This window comes from Emydura macquarii, unplaced genomic scaffold (assembly GCF_026122565.2).
Source record: "Emydura macquarii macquarii isolate MOO-44397 ecotype Brisbane River unplaced genomic scaffold, CSIRO-AGI_Emac_v2 contig_2422, whole genome shotgun sequence".
Lineage (NCBI taxonomy): Eukaryota > Metazoa > Chordata > Testudines > Chelidae > Emydura > Emydura macquarii.
Window position 1 is genome coordinate 42,521,886 of NW_027132559.1, and position 13,437 is coordinate 42,535,322.

The following is a 13,437-nucleotide window of genomic DNA, read 5'->3' on the forward strand; positions in this document are numbered from 1 at the left end:
CAGCAGGTAGAGGTAGGGGAGAGGTGGAGGTGCTGCTTTCTCTCTCCCTGAGCTGCAGGGACACACACAGATTTTTGGGGGGACTCATGCCCCTCTTGCCCCACTTCCATTCCCCTGTTCATACCTAAAGGAGTTCACCATACAGACCAACCACAGACAAAACCCCCCCACATATTATATGGTGTGCTGGGAAGTGTTAAAAGGTAACAGGAAGAGTGGGCTGCAGTGTAAAATTCTAGCTAGCAATAGTGTGCACAAACTGGAACTAGGAAGTGCCCACCTGAACTCACTTTCATTTTGATGTGCGTTTCTAGAGAGGAAAAGGAAAATTTACTGCATCACTCTGTCGCCATAAACAAAACTCTTGTTCTTCATATTTTGTTGAATGAAAACACAATAAGATAAATAGGACACCATCAACATGAAAATACTTGTTTCTGAAAATGTCATACTATTGTTATAAATAACTTCTACAATTGCTACAACTGAAAAATTAGCACGCAAAATTCAATTGCTTTATTTTTTGATATATTTTATTTTTTGATATATTTCAATTGTTTACTCTGTGCTTTTGACAGAATTTTATAGGGAAACAATGAAATGGAGTGTGTACAAAGATATCCATCAAGGAAGAAACAGATAGAAGGCTCAAATCATGCATGTTGAAACATGTAGGCAGATCTCTGCACCTGCGCACAGCCCCATTCAATTAGTTAGGCTCCTTATGCGTGCAGCGGTCTGTCCATGCTTTGTGACTAGCAAGCCTAGGGACCCACTGTAAGATCCTTAAAACAGGGGATCAAAAATACTCTTCTTAGGAGTGTTGTTTAAGGATTTTTTTTATAAACCTTCAGAATATTCTATTTAAAGGATGCTGTCGCAGAAACATTTTGAAATTACTCAATTAAAAAAGCCATGGTTGACAGTTCCAGAGGGGTAGCCGTGTTAGTCTGTATACAGCAAAAACAACAAGAGTGAAACAATAAGGTGCTACAGGACTCTCGCTATGGTTGACAGTGTACTTTTAAGTCTAATGGATAAAACACTTTTTATGGACCTAGATCTTTGTACAAACTAGGGAATGCACATTATTTGATTTTTATAGCCATCTTTTTGTAGTAATTATATTTTATTGTAATTTTCTTGGCTTCTAGTGCATTCACGTAACAATAAGGAGCCCTCCACTGGCCAGTATAGTATCTCTAAATTCTCTCAATTGTTTAATTAAAGATGCTGTAGCCTAACGGATAAAGTGACCGACTTCAGTCCTGCTGAGTGTCTATTAACTTTTTTCAGTTAAATGATATGTGAGTTTGCTTTAGAAAACCAGTGAGAATTATTTGATGTGAAGCATTTAATATTTAAAAGAACAGTTCAGAAGGGTAAATAATCTCTTTAAAAATCAGTCATGTTAGAAAAAGTTTAGGTGCTCAGATAGCAAAGTGAAAAGACAATTTTGGTTACCTTACGTCCCCCTCCTGAAGTAACGGCTCCCATGTGTGGGTCTGTGATCTCTAGCGGGAATTAGCCTTGATGGTAAAATTGTTTAATTTGGCTATGTAAACAGCTAGCCCACTACTAACACAGCTTATCAAGGTCCTATCTACATACATGGCTGCACTGTTCTTTTCCGATCTTGGATTTATTTTACACGCTTAAGTATCTATGGCCGTGATCCTACAATCAGATCCCTCAGTGAACACTCATGCAACCACATGCAGACCCATTTATTTCAGAAGGGCTTGGATGAGCACATGGGGCTACTATTATGAATCAGTTTGCAGAATCAGAGTTTAAAAGTTTTATAATGTACTCATCATCATAGCATGCATATATTATCTAACTCACTAGAGCCTCAGCCAGAATTTCCAGGACAAGTAGAAGTAGGGTCCCCCAGATACGGCAAACCTATTTGACCGCTGTTCCCCTAAGTCCCTGCCTCAAATTTACGTTTACCTCCAGCCCCTTCATTGTCTCACTCATCTAGGTATTTTAATTTTTTGTTTGTTTGTTTGTTCTCTCCGGCCCTATTTTTCTTTCATCCAGGTATAAACGTAGTGTAGAATTAGGGCCATAATTTTTAGTTATGCTGCTTGCGATAATCCTCTTTTTTTCTAATACATTTGAAGACTAGTCTTGGGAAGCCCATATAATTAATAACCTAATGGGAATAGACTGTCTGGCATTAGGGATCGACAGGCAACAGCAGGAATTAGGAGTACCAATATTTGGCAAGTTCTGAGTGGCTCATCTGCCTGTAAGAAAAAAGCCTGTGGGGAAGCCCAGCTGTGCAGATCAGTGCATTTAATGAACAGAAATGTGGTTTTATATTCATCTCTGAAAACTAGCTACACTGATTGCCAATGCAGATTGCAATATCTAAAGATGAAATGTGCTTTTGAACTGACAGAGATTAAAGCATTGGGCATAATGTGCTTATAATGTGACTAAATTAATTATTACCATGCTGCACCAGTTTATGTCAATATGCTATAGACTTTGAAATGCATCTTGATTTAAAAAAAAACAAACTCATAAGTATGATCAGTAATCACATAATGCTGACTGAGAAGAGGAAATGAAGATAGCGAACTTAGAAACAAAGCCACATTAACAAAATGTTTTCATCAGTCTTCTGCTAAATGAGACAACCTTGGATGTTCTTTTCCACACTGCTTGTTCTGTGAAGAAAGCAGCAGCTAAAATGTTTTAACTCAAATAAATATTAATTATTTTTAGTACAATATCACATTTCAACTCCTAACTTAGGTCCTGCTTCTCCAAATGGATCTATGGGAGTGCAGAGATCTATCCACCCAAAGAGTTTATTGCAGGATCAAGGCCTTATAGTCAGCAGATCAAAATATTAAAAGGGAGGCAGGAGAAACAGCTGAAGTTAACTTAATACTCAAGACAGCCATTGGACACCAGCCTAAAATTAGTACAAAACTCTAAGTACCGGTGGGGCCAAAGCGTTTTTTTTCATACATCAAAAATAAGAATAAAACTTCAGTTTCTTGATATACAGACAGTGGTCTTTGCTTTTAATGAGGTAGAAACGGACTGTTAGACTCTAGGAGCAAAACGAGCTGTCTGGATGGAGGCCAGAAATACTACACACGTTGTGTAAAATTAAATTATTCCATATAATTAATATAGAACAGAAATCTGGAGGGAGAACCATACTCCTCACTGCATTCTAACCTGTGTTCTTGTTAAGGCACAACCCCTCCTTCTATTGCTCTCTGCCATCTGCAGGATTTTATTCCCCTTCTGTCACCCCCTGAGTTCTCTAAAGTCAAGGCTCCTCTTTTGCAGAAGATCATTAACTTTTAGAAATATCTTGATAAAAGCCAGAGAACAAGTGACTAAAGATTTGTGTTAGTCGTCATTTGTCAACCTTTTCTGTTCACCAAGACTGTTTTACTGTGTTGACAGTCTCTACGTTTATTTAATCTTCTTTCCTTTATTTATTGCCTTTCTTTTCCGAGGAAGCAGTTACTAAAATATTGCCAACACCACAATAAGAAACAAACAGTTTGTTAATATTTAGCAATGCTGCCTTTTGAACTGCCACATGCCTCAGGAAAGCAAAGAGAATTAAAGAAAAGAAACATTACAGCAGCATCTTCGCAGTCAAAAAACTTTTGAAAACAGAGGTAAAAACAGATGTACGAGACTCTAGTATTTTCAGCTCTTTTAGTGCCAGATGGCCATTTCAATTACTAGCTTTTGGGGGAAACCTGTATTGAGCTGAGTGAAACTTCATAGCATGCAACTATTGGTGAAGGTCCAGTGCTGCAAGATGCTCTGTGCCTTCAGCTCCAAGCACCTTGCAGGATCAGGCCCTTCTTGTCCATTAGTGATGCTTCTTCACACGATAGACAGAACATGTCAAATAATTAACTCACTTGAGAAGGTCAGAAAACAAAAAAGAACCCCCCAACACACACCCCTTTAATAGAAAGACAGTCTCCAAAAACGAGTGACAAAACTAACCAATAAAGGAATAGGTTTTCCAGACCCTTTATGTTGCTTTGCTGGCAAAAGGGGCTGTAAAGACCGCTTACCCAGCCTCCTAAGGATTCTCCCAGTCTAAGGGAATCTTCCTGTGGCAATAATACTAGTTATGTTGGCTCTTAACACCCCTGGGGGTTGATTATTATCCTGGCCTACATTTTACATATGGGAAAACTGAGTCTCAGATTTTCAAAAGTGGTTCCTACTATTGATTTTCTTAATTTTGAATTCAAAATTGAGATGCCCAAAATGAGAGGCCACTTCTGAAAATTTGGACCTAAGTGCCCTGCTTGAGACCACTGAGGAGTCAATGTTAGAGGAAAAGTAAAACCCCAAAATCCTGACTTTCATTCATATGCTCTAACTGCTAGATAACACAGACCCTAGGGAAAGCCACTTCTGGATTCCTTTTAGATTCACTTGTCCACCCACTATGATTGTTTATACAGTATAATACTGTAAACATCTTTTCCTACATATTCTATTACAGTTGTGCATACATGCTACAGTGGCTAATCGTAAGTAACAAAAAAAGTGCATAAGACACTTTTTGCACATGAACTGCATAAAAAAGAGAAAATGGGCTCTGGCCCATTTAAAGTGTGGGGGCGGAACGGGAGGAGGGAAATGACTTTAACCCATCTATGCATTGCATCTGTCCATGGGCTGGTTAGGGCCTGTCACAGATTAGCGCTATTTTGGTGATGCTCTAAATTGCACCCAGCATCCTACAGCCCCAACGATCAAGGCTGGATTTCCAATTAGGCACACTAGGCTCATGCCTTGGGGCGCCAGCATTCTAGGGTGCTTAAACAGTGGCAGATTACTGCATGGGCCAACGGGACCTGTGCCCAGAGGCCCTGCATGAGTGCCGGTTTGTGATTGTGTTATTTATCTGTTGTTTTTCTATTGTTCTCACATTTTAAAGTTGAACTGTGGAAAAAATACCCATTATTTAAAAATGAAAGGACCACAATAAAAAAGTTTGCATGAGCATTTGTGTTTCTGTGCTCAAGATTTTATTGTCTACCTCTTTAATGCACTTTTAGTGTTCCCCTCAGCTATTCCTTCTCTCACTGTCCGCCAGCCTCCCTCATTGCTCCATAGGAAGTCCACTTCAGTTCTATCACTTACACCCAATTCATGGGTGCAATCCTTCTCTAATGGTTTGAATTATCACCTCTATGCCAAGGACTCCTGAATCTATCTTTTCCCGGTGTTTCACTGCTCTATCTGCCTCTCTGACATCTCCTCCAGGAAATTTACAGAGTTGAAAACAAAATCCTTATCTTCCTCTCCATACTCCCTTATTTATCTATTACTATCAATACTTTCACTATTCTGCTGTCAAACTAACTTCAGCATTAATCTGGTTGAGTTTTAAATCAGTTTACCTCTAACAAGCTCCTACAAAGCTTAGAAGTTTGGCGATAGTAAAATTCTCCTCCTGCAGGTGTGAGGGAGGGGAGTTCAGCAACACAAACTCCTGGAAGTCTGGGGGGACACAAAAAATTCTGATGTAGAAAGATGTGTGTGCGTGGTGCTTACTATTTTTTTAAACACCTCGTGTAGGACCCTGATAGCATAGAAAACCTTGTATGCTCAGCATAGAACTTTATTTTACACCAGGTCATATCCATTTTAGCTCTATATATTTATTTTTAACATAATTCCCATACAAGCAACTTCATTTTCTTAGACTTAAGGTTGCTAGAGTAAATATAAATCTTATATATAAAAACAGAGTGTGCAAAGAAAGTTATAATTCAGAAATGTAAGCCTCAAAAGGTATGGAAATAACCAGGATAGTTTAAGTAAATATTCCTTATAATTCAGAAATGTGAAAATTCACTTTTCACATTCAACTATCAACCTTATCTTTAACCCAAAAGACAAACTTAGAAATTCTTTCCACATATATGCCACTATGGTCATGATCCTGCAAAGATTTTTGCACATGCTTAATCTTACATACAGTGAGTAGTCCAGTGCATAAAGTTAAGCACATGGAAGCCTTTGCAGGATGGAGGCCTATACATTTTACACCAGCATTGCAAAATTGTAATGAAAATGTACTGGCCAGCTTACAAAATCTATTTGTCTGTCCTTTTCCATGAAGATTATAATTGAAGTAATACTTTAGCTCCCTGCTAAGAAATTACACACCCAGGAGGAGTGGAGTACTACAATTTTGCAATGCTGCTTGACATAATTGAACATCTCTATAGACACAAACAGCAAGCCATATATGCATCTGTGCCAAAAGCCCTAGACCATTGTGCTATTAGAGGTATAACTCAACCAATCACTACATTTACTCACAGCTAATTTGCATGCAATGATTTAATTGATTGTAATGAGTCAATTATATGAGCAACACTGCACAGATAGTGGATTATTTGATCCAACAGCTACAGTTCTTCAAAGGTTGATTCACCACCTATACAACTCCACACAAACCAAGACAGAAACACATGGCACAATCCCCCAGAGGCAAATCAACACAACCAGCACACACCCCTCATTCACTCCCTCACAAATCAATACAAATCTCCCAGCACAAACTAAACACTCACCTAAACCATCAGTTCATAACTTCTTAGAGCTGCCTGCTCTGGGAGTGCAGCAGCCCACAGAACTGCCTGCTTGGGCAGCAACCTGCTGGTGGAGTCAGGTAGCCTGGAGAGCTGCCTAGGCATGGAGTCTAGAACCTTCTACTACCACCATAAATATGAGCAGCCAAGCCATGGATCATCACTCGTATACATATATTAGTGACACTCATATAAAAGATAACTATGTTCTATGCATTGGAGTTAAGGCTACCAGAACATATACAATACATTTTCTCTTCTTAGTAGTGCCATTAACCAAGTGTGTGAACTGTATTGACTATTTAAATTACCTTAATGAGTAATTTCCATACTTTAAGGCTTCAGACTTTTAAAAACCATAATGTTCTTTTTGAGTGTTTTATGTAAGGGTTCTATTTGCTGTGGCCTTTATAACTGTCAGTTACTTTTTTTATTGGGGTGAAACTTGTAATGATCAAAATGCTCAGAATAAATACTTCTCCAGTGCTTTAGAAAAAGAAAATATTGATTTTCAATATAGCTCCATTTATCACAGTGCAGAACTGCTTACGTGTTGCAGAATGTATCAGGGACAGCTTTTGATTGCTACCAATCTGCCTGATACATCAGATTTTCATTGATTTCAGTGTACTGTCCATTTAATAGTAGTACAGAATTGGATAGAATTGTTCATCAGCACAAGAGGTAATTAGAAAAACTTTTGTGGAGGACATTAGTCATCAATGCACAATGCCAGATAAAATGAAGTTATTGGAACTTGTATATAAACTGACCTCTACTGAAGGGAATAGTAGGGGGTTATATGCAGTACACCGTATATGTCAAATGTATTGAAACCAAATTTATGTCTAATTATACTTTCTAATATATGGTAAGTTGTGTGTATATTTCACTTGGCAATGGTAACCTGCTCTATACAGATGGCTTCCTAACACTTTATTGAAGGTCACTTTTGCCCTCTAGGCAAATAATTAAGCAATACGGCTGCTCTCTAAACTATTCTACATTAAGAAATCATCAGGGCCTGTGTTTTCCATGATTCTCAGTCTAACTGGAGAATCTACCCATCATAGGATTGTGCTCTTGAATGTATGCCTTCATTAGAAAGATAACTCTCTACCTCTAGGATTACAAAGCAAACCTAGTTCAGAATGTGACTTGAATTTAAATCAACGCAGTTGTTTTCCTGAGATTGCAAACAAACAGCATGAAACAATAGCTCTGTGATGTGTGAACTACCCCATTCATCTCAGCTGGGATAACTGAAAATTGCTGATCATTTTAACAGAATATCTATTAAATATATGTATCCAATACTGTTCAATTCAGTGGTGGGGCACACAATGAGAGTCAAAGGGGCTTCGGGTTATTGTCATAGGTTAAGGGGTGATGAACAGATTTTTAAATCTCAAGTCACCTCCACCCATGCTCATAAAAGGAGAGAAGATATATCCTCCTCTCCATTGGCAAAAACCTCAAAATTAACCTTGGTTTCAGAAAGCCAAATAGCCTTCCATCCATTCTTGAGTGCCCACTATGTCATTATTAAAGCCTTCAATCTTACCCAAGACTACCTTGATAATTATGGATTGTCAATTCAAAATCCTGCAGCACACTAGAAATTGAAAATATATGGAGAGCATTAACTGAAAGACATTCTAAAATGGAGATTTAACATAAAGATACAGCAAATAAGGAATAATCTACAAATTATATTTAATTTTATAAATATTCTTCTGATTAACTTATCTAAAGCTGCCACTGAAATTCCACTCTGCCACAGGATTCAGCAATGCTATGCTGAAGATAACAGGGGGTCTTCCTATAGAGTTTAGGTTCAGTGTGCTCCAGAGTATAGAGATCCTGAGTATGACTTTCCTTCAAATCAGGTCAGCTGTTTCCTTCCAACACCAAATACATATATTTCTTAGTGTTGGAAGAAGCTTATCTAGACACAAAGGTGGTACCGCTTTCACTACACCATTATAGTTAAAGCTGTACAATTCCCCTAGTGTGGATGTATATAAAGGTGCTTTATGACAGCATAGCTATTTTTGTATGGGAAGGACAACGAGCTACACCAGTACAAGGCACCTTTATACTGGTATAATTATAGCCACTCTAGGGGTTTAAAAAAATCATACTACTAACCGAGATAGCTATACTGGAACAAAAATTGGGTGTATGCCAGGCCTCGGTGTTAGTTTCCTAGCACTGTTGTGATAAGGCTAAGGGATGAAGCACTGATCTGCTCCAGTAGTGATGAGCATTTTAAACATTCCATAATATGATTATACAGAACTTGAGAATTTCCTCAAACTGTTGCTAACAATTTTATTTCTCTCTCTGTAGAACACCCACACAATGGGAAGGAGGAGCTCAGTTATTCCTCTCCCACTTGTTTTCATCATATCCATAACCCTTAAAATCAAAGAATTTGATTTTAGTGACCATTCTTTGCAATTATATGGATCCAAATTTACTTACATACCTTATAAGGAGAAAGGAGCATATGCCTCATAGATATTTTAAACTAAAGACTTACAGTTGTTTAGCAGTAAACCAGAAGAATATATTTTCCTGATACTTCCAAAGTAGTTCAATTACAAAGATCTAGTCTTAAAACTAGCTCATAGATATCACTTAGAGACAGTTTGTAATGGGAAACATATGCCTTCTAGTTAGATTAATACATTTAAATAGATCAGTGATGAGATGCAGCTGTAGGGTGGAGCTATTTTAAAACTGTCCTTCTTACTGCCAAATATAATGATTTAAGGATGATATCCAGCTTACTTATTGTGGATTTTTATGTGAGGGAAATTTTGCAAAGTGAGTATTTCATACTCTAAAAGTGTGCTGTGGAAAATCAAGAAGAATACAGAAGTTATGAAAACAAGATATGAGATAATAGTCAGAAGAGAAAGTGATGAAACAAAATACAATTAAAATATAAATTGAAGAAAAATTAAAAAGAAAGACTACCTGTGGAAATTAGAAGAACTAAGGCAAATGTTAAAACTATTAAAAAGAAGAGACAATGTGGAAATGATAAATAAAACAAACTGATGTCAGAAGTTAATGTGTCCATTCTTTCTGGGGGGGTAATAAATGAGGCTTCTGATATAAAATAATTAATTCTTTAACAAATAAACTGTGTAAAATTATACTAGTCACAGGAAAGAAAGTTCATGGGATAGTTTGCCTACCTCAAATGGAGACCAGTAGATAATTTACTTTCTGTCCACCCTCTACTCCCTGCTGGCAATTTGGGTAGCAATACTCACGCATCTACACTTACATCCACAGATGTGTAAAGGAGCAGGCTCTCTGAATCATTCAAGGTAGTTATCTTGCTTCTGCAGCCATTTGCTTTCCTCCTTTATGACATCCACGGCAGCTTCTTTATTATGCCTCTGGCTAGAAGACAGGCAACATTCAGTCCAGGTGTCTGGACAGTAAAATAATACCTCACAAAAACTGCATGCTGTCAGTGCTGATTGTCAATACACAAAAGAGCCACTGTCCCTTCTTCCTCCTCCTCTTTTAAAAACTGTTAAGGACTGAGAACTGCTGTAGAGATAACAAAGGCCAACTAAATTGTAGCAGTCACTAAGGGTTGCAGGAAATTTACCTGTATAATTCCAGAGAAAAAAGATCCACAAAATGTGCTGTGTAAGATTCATATTGTATTTAGTTTTCTGGCACTGTACAAATTTCCTCAGAATTTCAGCCTGGAAGAAGGAAATGTATTACAGTCTAAATTCAGTTAATAGGGAATATGTCTGTGCACCCGGGAGGGGGAGAGGAGGGGAGACCCTCTACCAAGCAAACATTCATAATAAGAAAAGTTGGTTTTTTCACATAGCAAAAGCCTCACGAAGTACAAACAGGCAGGAAAATCACATGGAATTGTTCAAAGATTTCTAAACATTTGTTTCCATGTGCTCTAGTTGTACTGTTATTGCCCTTTCATTTTGTGTATTTGAACATACCAAACAACAGAGCTGAAAAAAAGCTATGCATAGCTGAACCATGGTGATTGCTAGAGAATGACACTGCAGGAAGGAATGCTCTGCTTCCTCAGCAGGCCCACCCCAACAGCTTGCAACTTCAATTGGAATCAATTTTGTGAAGCCATCTTTTGGGGCACAATCTTGGCTGTATTGACTGCACTAGGATTAGCCCCAAATGACTAAAAGGCAGATGCTTTTTGAAGTAAATAATCACGGTCAAGACTGGTTCCAACAAATGCAGGGACTTCAAAGAAACCATTCAACTACCCATCCCCTTCCCCCCCAAGGTCTGAGTCTCAATTTATCTCACACCTTCCCCAAATTTCTCATCTATGCCATTGGTGGGGCTTAGTCCAATGGGGTCCATGGAAGGGAAACAATAGGGAATGTGTCCGAAATTGGTGAGCTTGTTGGTGAAAGGAAGGAACGTGTGCTATATCCCAACCAGGGCTGCAATAAAGGGGGAGCTTTTCTGGTTCCCTGACAGGCTCAAGTTATCACCAGAGCTCTAAATCAGCGTGAGCTCTAAATCAGCAGAGCTCTAAATCATACTACACAGCACTTGAGCATGATTGGTGAATATTATATTATCATTTCAACCTGTCCCTAAGTGGGGAGAATCCTCTGCAGCTGCCAATTTGGCAGTCTTGTCTGAACTGGCCTTGAATAAGGCATATGTTATTGTAGAATAAAATAAATTGAGATTGAAAAGTTCTTTTAAACCATCTACTTTATCCCACTCCAACTACAGCAGGGCTGTTTCCTACATTATATTTTTCAGTGCTTTGTCTTGTCTAGTTTTAAATGACTCAAGAGATGGAGCTTCCACCACTTCCCTTGGGAAATTAGTCCACAGTCTAATAGACTTCACTGTCAGGATATTTTTCCTGATGTTCAGCCTCCTGTAGTTTTCCTTTGTTCTGTTCCATCTCATTACTCCCAGTTATTTCCTGTTGGACAATCCTAAGAAATCCCTCTTTCTCCTCTGTATTTACACCTTCACAGACAAAATTGTCTTAACTAAAAGTGGATGGATTTTGCTGTATATTATTCACCTCTTTATATGCAGCAGTGAGATGAGAATGTGAACACTGGACAGTTTGATCTCGCCTTATGGGGGATTTCCTAGTGTAATTCACTGCTGTTCTTCTCCTCTAGCATTCTTGGGATCCAACCAACAGTGACTCCATACAAACCACTACCTTTCTTCTATTTCCAGTGCAAAGGTCCTAGGGTCAGCTAGAACAGAAGATAGGGGGGTAACAAGTAAGGGGAACAGTAGAGATCCAGAATGGGAGAATACAGAAGCTGGGGAGCTGCAAACGGATGTGGTTGAAGGAACAAGCATTAAAGCCAGTGACAACAGTCACAGGGGAGCATCAAGACAAAGAGAGGGAGTAAAGCAGGGAACTATAGCACCTAGTGGGTTCCTATTTAGTTGATTTAGTTGGGGTTGGTCCTGCTTTGTGCAGGGAATTGAACTAGATGACCTCCCGAGGTCCCTTCCAAGTCTAATATTCTATGATTCTATTTAGGATTCACCTTCAAGTCTAATATAAGTCTTTGGTAGGGATGGCTAAAAGGAAATATCATATATACACAATGCTAGTTGCAATAAAATATAAAAGATTCTAAATAAATTTATAGGTGGCAGGCCAACAAGCAGTTATAAGAGCAATCTTAAGCCCTATGGTTCCCTAGGCCTAGTACCTGCGTTGCTTTTTGAAAGCCATTCCTCTCTCGGAGGGCAATAGAGTTTTTGAGTTAGATTTTACAGGCAAGGGTCTGGCAGTGTTCTTGCTGGGCCCTCATTAGTAATGTTCCACAGCAGTTAGCATTATTGGTTATCCTATGTCTTCTGCTTGCTGGTCCCTATTTCTCCGTAACAGTTAGAAAAATTTCCTCTCCCCAGTTACCACTCAGACATACCACACCCAAAGTGCTGCATTAGCCTTGCATGACAGCTCCTAGAGTGAACCTTGCAGGTAATCAAATGCACTAGCTGGCTACTTGTATTTAACATCCCTTTGTGCAGGAGGCTCTTCATAACTGACCTGGGCCTACAACAAAGGCACCTTAAATTAAATGGCACCTTACTCCTTGAATAATGCAATGGAAGTTAATAGGATTACCTATGGAATAGTGTGTTATTTAGTGTAAAAGTATTAGAATATTTGACCCGTAGGGCTTAATTTTCATTGGCATGAGCCCTCACAGCTCCTATTAACATCTAGGAAAGTTGTAGGTGCTCCACTCCTCTGAAAACTGGGCCCTTAATCTCTCTGGCTCAGTTTCTTTGTCTGAAAATTAAATTTGCTTACTCACATATTTGTGTTCTGAAAATTAATTAATTCAATTTGTTAAGACCTAAGTTCTGATACTCTTACTCACACCAAGAAGTAAGGTACTACTGCTAACTACTCTAATAGCCCATTGATTTCAATGGACTTGATTCTCCATTTTATTACATGAGTTTTACACCAGTGTGACTTGTCAAACTGGGATAATGGCACAAAGAATAGTGTCCAATATGAGTAAGGGTGGTAGAATCAGGCCCTAGTGATTTGAAATCCTTAGATGGAAGGTGCTGTAAATACACACACTGTATTGGGCTTTATTTAGTTGAAATATCTTTAAAATATTTTAATTGATATGAACTAAACTTCCTAGGTAGAATGGCTTTGTAAAAACAATGATAAGTATGTGGTTATTTTAAACATCTATTGGTACCACATTGATCTGTAGTAAGCACAGGTCAGGAAACAATGATAGCCTAGGAGAGTGTTTGCTAAGTTGTTTACTAACCA

The 13,437-nt window shown here is 38.4% G+C and overlaps 1 protein-coding gene across 3 annotated transcripts in view; it reads right to left on the bottom strand.

Annotated features, from left to right (window-relative positions):
- ARHGAP21 (Rho GTPase activating protein 21) overlaps window positions 1-10,342 on the bottom strand; it is a 206,695-nt gene extending 196,353 nt beyond the window's left edge. Inside the window, exons 1-3 of one of the 3 annotated variants that reach the window (XM_067562379.1) lie at window positions 10,249-10,342; window positions 9,916-10,034; window positions 5,415-5,514 (exon numbers count right to left, since the gene is read on the bottom strand). The gene's annotated coding sequence lies outside the window, so the exon portion shown is untranslated. Of the gene's footprint in view, window positions 1-5,414; window positions 5,515-9,159; window positions 9,244-9,915; window positions 10,035-10,248 lie in introns of those variants that run through there. The other 2 variants (XM_067562381.1, XM_067562384.1) reach the window with 2 other exon arrangements.
- Between the last annotated feature and the right edge of the window lie 3,095 nt (window positions 10,343-13,437).